Genomic DNA, 8,775 nt, shown 5'->3' with positions numbered 1-8,775 from the left:
AGAATGTCTGTCACATCCACCATATTCTTTGGACTTAGCACCCTCCAACTATCACTTGTTTTTGTCCTTACAAAATTTTTTGAAGGGCAAAAAAATTCAAAAATGAAGAAGATATCAAACAAGCACTGGTTCAATTTTTTGTATCAAAAGATAAAACATTTATCAAAAATGGGATATACAAATTGCCCTCACACTGGCAAGAAATCATTAATAAAATGGCAATTATATTATTTAATAAAGTTTATTGACGGTAAGAAAAATTTGTATTTTGTTTCATTCAAAAAATGGACAGAACTTTCCAGTAGACCTTATATTAAACAAAGCAGCAGAAAATAAGACAATTAACACCCACAACAGAGATCTTCCAGGGATGAATAAAAACCCTCAAAGGGTATATTCAGGCAAGGCATAGTGAGTGGCCCTCATGTCCACAAGAAACAAGATCAGTTTACCTGCTACTTGGAAGAAATACCCTAGGCTTGTCCACAGTGACGTGAGATGAGGCTAACGGCTTTGGGCACCTTTAGCCTTCAGTGGCAAGACTCAGCAGGTTGGGCAAGGCCAGTTCACAGGTGGCTGGAGCAGGGCTGGAAGAGACTGAACACTCCCTTAGAGGAGTGAGGGGGCAGCTTACCTTCCAGTGTCCCTTCTTCTCACAGTAAAGGTATGGCCCTGGTGGGGGCTGAGAAGCTTATCAGGCTTTAGCTCAATGACCTTTCTTTCCACTCTTAAAGCAGGGCCCTGTTGGAGTCCTATGAAGCCCCTTTGGGGTGTTGGAGCCTTTAAGGGTATATGCCAAGTGCTAGCATTTTGCCTGATCTCTGTTGGGCTTTGTCTGACTTTTCTGTTCCTCTTTGTCATTATAGACCTTAAAAGCCATGCTCAGAAGATCTTGCTGAGGGGTTTGAGGGTCATCAACTGCCTATATAAACTTTTTCTCTGTATCTGGAACTATTTAGAAAAAGACAAAACAGTGTTATTAGCTGAATCAAATAAAAGAGGGTAGAAGTTTGCAAAAGAAAGAGGCCTTGTGTCTCCTGTACATCAGCATTCAAAAGAAATTCTTCAAAGTAAATAGATTTGCAAGAGTTCCAAAACATGACTCCCCCCACCTTTTTATATTATTTACAATTAACACTTAAGCATTTGTTGAGTATATGCCACAACACCTTGACCTCAAAAACTGCAAGAAACACCCATCTCATTGCCAACCTCCAACAAAATACAGCAAATGCACTTTCGAGCAACATTCCCACACCCATCAAAACACTTCTACCCAGGCAATTCAAAGAGTAAAAAAAAAATTTATACATTTGTTAAGCAAATCCACCTGCTTCAGACTTTGCAGCTGTAGAAACTTTAGCTTGGAGCAGTTTGGCCAAATTAGGCAGTCCTCAGGATCCACACTTCACTTCATCCAAATTTCAATGAGCATGCTTTACTTGTTCCAATTAAATTTTTTAATTTGTAGGGATGATATTTTATTTTTACAATATTAGAGCCAGCATTTCTAATTTTTGAATGCATAAACTTAATTTAGGCCTTGAAGACAGACACATTTAGACATTAAACAAAGGTTCACGTACAATTACACAAATCAAGAGTGAAACACAGGATTTTAGAGACTAAAATGTGGCCTGATTGATCTTACATAGGGCTATTTTAATAGGAACATGACAGGGATAAATGCTAAATGGAAATCCCTCTTGAAAAATCTCGAGAACGGCTATATGAGATTTTTGTTTAGACATATCCAAACAGGCTCTCTCTTCGCCGTCTTTCCAGGCATGGAACAGGAAAGAAATAAAATGATCCAAAACATAAAAGAAAATTAGATAATAATAAGAAAAAGCTGTAAATTTAAAGAGCATCTGAGTCTTCTAATCATTCTCAAATTCTATTAGCTGCTGCAACCGGCAGCCTAAATCTCTCCATTTCAATCCCAATCTAATGATAGATCTAGTTTACCTGAGAGGGCAATGCTTCTCTGCCACCACTTCCGGGGCTGGTCCTCCCAAGCCAGGCCACTCATATGAGGGTCAGCCTGACTTAGGGGCCTCTGGGGCACTTCCTCTGCTGCTGGGCCTTGAGCTTGCAGGGAGCGGCTCATTCCAGCACAGGAGATGCGCTGAGCACCTTTTGTATGCAGATTCCGAGCACCAGCCATAGCTCTCTACAGCCGCATCTGTGTCTTTTTCGCCATGCTGACCTGGAAAGCCACCGCTTCTGCCTCCACCATCACCTGCTCTCTTTACCTTGGAAGTATGGGGCAGGGCAAGTCGTGAGATTAGCTCAAACCCTAGTCCCTGCTGCTTTACTGGCTCTCGGCTCATGGCCCCTGCCTGGGGAGGCCAGCCTTTCGCTCTTTGGAGCCGGGATTTCCAAGGGCCTGAGACAAAGACTTTGGGATCAGAGGGCTACAGAGCCACAAAGTTTAAAATAGCCACAGCCGTTATATTCTGATCTCTCAAATTACTCTCAGACTCCAAGCTCTCATATCTACTGTTGAGCAGATATATTATGCTCACTTTGTTAAAGATGGCGCTGCCCACATGGAAGCTGTCTCCCAGGTGATATTAATGTGTGTTGGGGGCGGGCTGTGGGCAGGCAGGATCTTTGTAGCCTGGGGCTTGGTTTTAGGACTAAGCCTTTCCCACCCTTTTTGGTGTGTGGTGGTACAATCCCATCATGCTCAGATAAGTGATTTTGTATTAGAGACTTCCCTATTTTGTATATTGAATTAAAGGTTTTGATTTCTACACTATAAAATGGGGGCAGAATGGGAGCTTGCTCTCTCGGTTCCTGAGATTATCATTAGAGGAGAGAGTAGAGAGGAAAGCAGGGAAAGGCCACATGGAGAAGGTCAGAAGAAGCAGCCAAAATGGCGGAGTGTTGAGTGAGAAGCCAGTTTGTGCAGAGTTTGTGCAGGGAGAAGGAAGGAGATAGGGAACAGAGGTGAATAAGGCTGGTGAGCTAGAAGCCTTTGAGTCTAGGAAAACTCGATAAGTCAGTAGCTTTGTGAGCCCTGAATGAGTGGGTTTTGGAGCCCAGTGTGTGTTTTTACTTGCTCGCTGGGTGCAAGCTAGGATTAAAGATGATGGCCCACCAGTTTTTGGCTCCACTGTTTCTTTATCAACTGTCCGAATCCAATGCGAACCTGCATGGGGCAGGCTGCTGTGATGGTGGCCTTGGATACTGGCTTCACATCTACATTCCTCAATTTCTATCTCCTCAAACAAAAATATTTGTACAAAAAGAAAAATGTCCCTCACTTTTGATCCTAGAACTTCCATATTAATTTTCTCACGAATTATTTTTTATTATACTTTCCCTCCACATTCTACTTAAAAGCTTCACTCTCTACAAGCCTTATACTTACTTTGTGAACTCTACTTAAAAATTTCACTCTCAAAAAGCTTTATACTTACTTTGTGTGCACACTTCTGGGGGGTTCCATTACCTCTCTTCTTTCCCTTTGACGAGAGTGCAACACTTATGAGCACCAACTATCGAGGTCCAGCCACGACAAGTACATGTATACCGGGGTCCCAAAGGGAAAAGGTATGGAATTAAAATAAATAATAGACAGGGACTTAAAGATAAAGGTAACTAACTTCCAGCCTCCTCCGGAGAACATGAGTGAGACAGATGAAAATCAGGTGTAGCTCTTTGTTAACTAGGCAAATGAGGTGGGGTTTGGGCCCAGCACCTCTGTCCAGATTGCAAAACTATCCTGTTTATTTATTTGGTCCCCAATATCCACATATAAGTGAAACCACTTGTCTTTCTCTGACTGGCTTAGCGAACATTTTACTTATAATAATAATCTTTAGGTACATTGATACTTTCACAAAAGGTAAGATTTCCTTCTTTTTTATGGCTGAATAGTATTTCATTGTGTAAATGTGCCAAAACTTTGTTATTGATTCATCTACAGATGGGCACATGAGTTGCTTCTATGTCTGGGCTATTATGTATAATAATGCAATAAACATAGGAGTACATAAACTCTTTCAAATTAGAATTTGGGGTTTCTTTGGATATATTCCCAGAACAGGAATTGCTGGGCCATCATGCAACATAGGCAATAAAATATTGGGCATTTCCTTTAGAAATATTTTTCCTGATATCAACTTGTGCAGGGCAAACAAAAAAAATAAATAAACAAATGGGACTAAACCAAAACAAAAATGTTTTTGCACAGCAAAGGAAACTATTAACAAAATGAAAAGACAACCTACTGAATGGGAGAACGTACTTCCTGATATCTCTAAGTGCTTAACATCCAAAATTTATAAGGAACTTATGAAACTGAATACTAAATGTCAAACTGTTATAAAGTAGCATACCTTAATTCCGCAGGTTATGTAGAGACACCAAGGAAGGATATAGAAGAATTTTTAGGACAAGATTTATTAATAAACCAGCTACATATGACTTACATGGGGTATAGCTAACCCAAATAGTGTACTCCTCAAAATAGTCCTCAGACTACTTATGTAGACTTGATCACATACAGGTTGGGGGGAAAAGGAGGGAGAGCATGACACAATAATCAATCATTAACAACCTTACAACATAGGATCTATAAAAAATATTCCTACATATTAAAACTTACAAGGTAAGACAATAGGGATGTCCTTTTACATATCAAAGACACTCACAAATCTTTTAGTGTCTACCCCCCCATCCCTTTGTCTACAGGTATATTTTATTCTCAGGACTAGGGGGAGAAGAAGAGTTAAAATCAGTGTAGGATATGCAAACATTGTCTCCCAAAGGATCCCATCGAAGGGGAAAGGAAGTTCTTCAAATAACTTTTACTCTTTCAGAGAAATATATTTAAACTATGACTAGATGAACCAGTTGTCCTTGTAGCCAGCATGCTCCCACATTCTTCTCCCTCCATTCTCTAAAGAAAGGAGGGGGCAAGAAGCCTGACTTTTCCTCTTTAAAATGGTGTTGTCAATACTAAGTTTTACAGTTGTTGGGCACCTTATCACAAAACAACCTAATTAGAAAATGGATAAAAAACCGGAATAGACACTTCTCCAAAGAAAACATACAGATGGACAAGAGACATATGAAAAGATGTTCAATGTCACTAATCACCAGTGAAATACAAATTAAAATAACAATGAAATATCACCTCAAACCCATTAGAATGGCTATCATCAAAAAATCCACAAACAAGTGCTGGTGGGGATGTTGACAAGAAAGCTCTCATGCACTGCTGGTGGGAATGCAGATCTGTGAAGCCACTGTGGAAAGCAGTGTGGAGTTACCTCCCAAATTGAAAAGGGGAACTATCTAATTATCTAAAATACTCTAAACGAGGCCTAACTTTTCAGTGTGTGTGATTTGAAGATGGAAGTAAGTTAACAACAGTGGTTATGTCTTTTGTCCCAGGTAGCTTTCAGAATATAAAAATAATTTTTTCAGAGGCTATTATCAATGGACTAAATGATGCACTAGAACAGGGGTTGTCAACCTTTTTATACCTACTGCCCACTTTTGTATTTCTGTTAGCAGTAAAATTTTCTAACCATCTACCGATTCCACAGTAATGGTGAATTATAAAGTAGAGAAGTAACTTTACTTTATAAAATTTATAAAGCAGAGTTACAGGAAGTTAAGCATATAATAATAATTACTTACCAAGTACTTTATGTCATATTTTCACTAAGTTTGGCAGAATAAATCTTTAAAAGAAATTACTATAGTTAAATCTATCTTTTTATTTATATTTTGGTTGCTCTGCTATCACCCACCATGAAAGCAGGAACGCCCACTAGTGGGCGGTAGGGACCAGGTTGACTACCACTGCACTAGAAGCTCAAAGTTTCCTATATTCTGAAGGTGTGTATCAGATAAGCCAACTTCAAAATTGCCCAAGTGTAAGAATTTCCTGTCCAAACTTTAAATAAAACAGTAATGAGAAATCAACTTTTTTCTACTTTTGCTTCACTGTCAGTCTTCACAGGGCAGCCTCTGAACCACAGATTCTGATTTTTCACAGGAGCACCCTGGTCTCCCAGTAAAGGATGCCTGAGTTTCTGAATCTGTGTCTCTCCTCTCCTCTCTCACTGGCCCAATTCATTCAATGGGAAATTGCAAATGATAGATGTGATCCAACTGAAGTACTATTAATATACAATCAAACCAAATCAAATATTGGTGTCCTTATTTGTACAACTCACGGTTAAAAGAGTAAAATATGAAATATCTTGGAGGATATCTTAAAATATTTAAATATTTGCCTGTAAAATTACTAAAAAGCATGCACACAGGTGTTATTTGGGTTTGAGTATCAGTATAATTTAAATGAAATCCTGTAAGCATCAAGACAAGGAACAGGTAACTTTGGATTTTGTAGTTAATGGATATAATTATAAATGTGTACTATTTTATATTTAACCAGACTTTAAAAATAGATTCTTAACATGAATTCATTGAATAATGAAAGTCAAACATAATTCCTTATGCACACACTCTGATTAAATAAAGCTGTTCAATTGGTAATAAAAATCAGGATTTAGTAGTCTTTGTAAAATGTTTATTTAAACTTGAACATAAACAGTCAGGAGGTGTTTTAGATATTGAATAAACATTGTAGAAAGAGATGCCACACTGATAAGAGACTTTTGTGGAATGAATTATGTTGCATTGTCTCATGTGAATCAGAAATGGCAATTGTGTTAGAATAATACAAATGAGTAACATATTGATAGTTTATAAATGTCAGATTGTGAACAGTTTTATAGTCATGTATGTATTTTACATATTTTTATTTCCACTTTTGATTGGTAAACTAGGTTTCTGGAACTAAATAATACTAAAGGTCATACATTAAAAATTTTAAAGCCAGAATTTAATATAGATCTCACAGACTGCAGACCATTGATTAAATCTTTAAATTACGTTATCTAAAAATATATATCAACTTTAAAATTCCATTATCTGATTTATTACATCTTTCTACATACCAAAGTTACCTTTACTGACTTTGAAAGCCATAGGATCTTTCTGGAAGCTTATACTCACAGTGCTCCTCCATAAATGTTCCACACATTTATCATTTTATGGTTTCATATCTTAACCACTAAATAATTTACAAGTTACTTGTGTAAAATAAGTACTTTAAAAAATTCTTTCATGTTCTATTGCTTTTATTATTTATTCAGTTTTGGATGACTACTGCATCATGTAACATTTTTCAACATATAAAATACTTCATTAAATTTTAATGATTTCTCAGAACTCCACAATCATTCAAAATAAATATCATTTGATGACACCTCATCTGCTCTATTAAAAATAAGTGTAAGTGACTAAACAGAATTAGTTTATTGCATGAAATGACTATACAGTCCCCAGGTTACAAAACATAGTTTCCGTAGTTTGTTCTTCATTCGTATTTGTATGTAAGTTGGAACAGGTACTTTTTCTATTAAATTAAACTTGGACAGATGTTTGCCATAACATAGACTTTATTTTGACCTTTCATTGCATATATGTACCTAAATATTTTTAAACCTATAGAATCTATATTGTCCATAACTTGGGGAGCCTATTTGTGCTAAAACTACTATTCCTTGCTACTGTGGAACACTCAATCTTTAACCATTAGTGGATACCTAAATTGGTGGATTTTTTTTTATTTAATAGCATTGTAATTTTTGCAGTTATTATAACAGTGTTAAAATCTTTCAGTGGAATCTGACTTCAATAATGATATTATTATAATTATTTTGGCCTTTTTTATTATTTACTAACTTAAACTTCTCACTTCTTCAACCTCTAATTACATGTGAAACATAGAATATCATTATAAGAACAATTATTCTGTCATGAAACACTTATTTAAATCTCTAAAATACCAAACTTCACATTGGTCAGATGCGAAGCGAATACAGTTGCATATCTCAGACTCCACCCACATCGAATAGTCTAGACATAGTCATTATTCACATCATTTGTTAACTACTCTAAGTATTGTAATCATAGGCACCCTCCCTGATACTATTCAGCTGCAGAAATGGTAACTTTCTTTATTCAATGAGAAAACTACTCAGGACTAAATCTGGCTAAGAACACAAGGAGACAGCAAATGAAAGGTAAGGACATGAAAATTTTCATTTTACTAACTTTACACCAAATATCCTATGTGGGAATCCAGAATTCAGGATTCTGTTATGAAATCTAAGGACTAATTCTTTTCTTTTTCTTTTTTTGTCTTTTGAGAAAGAGAAAGAGCAAGAGAGAGAAAGACAGGAAGGGAGACAGATGAGAAACATCAACTCATAGTTGCGCCATTTTAGTTGTTCATTATTGCTTCTCATACGTGCCTTGACTGGGGTGCTCAAGCCAAGCTAGTGACCCTTTGCTTGAGCTGCAAGCCAGCGACCTTTGGGCTTTAGCCAGTGACCTTGGGACCATATTGATGATTTAATGCTCAAACCAGTGACCTTGGGGTTTTGCCCTGAGACCTCAGTGTCCTTGGTCGATGCTCTATCCACTGCACCAACACCAGCCTAGCTGTGGGAAATGACTTTCAAAATGTTCTCAAAATCTTCAATGGAGTGACAAGAATGACCACTGTAAATGTGAAACATTTAATAGACACACAGTATAATTGTTTTATGATATGCAGATGGTGTGAAGAGATGTGAGGAAAGAGTAGGGAATTAGCTCACATATTTTCATTTGTGAGGTTCAGAGGTTAAAGTCAGAATACAGGATTCTATTATGAAATCTAAGGACTAATTTTACTCA

The sequence above is a fragment of the Saccopteryx bilineata genome, chromosome 1 (assembly GCF_036850765.1).
Source record: "Saccopteryx bilineata isolate mSacBil1 chromosome 1, mSacBil1_pri_phased_curated, whole genome shotgun sequence".
Classification (NCBI taxonomy): domain Eukaryota; kingdom Metazoa; phylum Chordata; class Mammalia; order Chiroptera; family Emballonuridae; genus Saccopteryx; species Saccopteryx bilineata.
Note: the sequence above shows the minus strand (reverse complement) of the source record.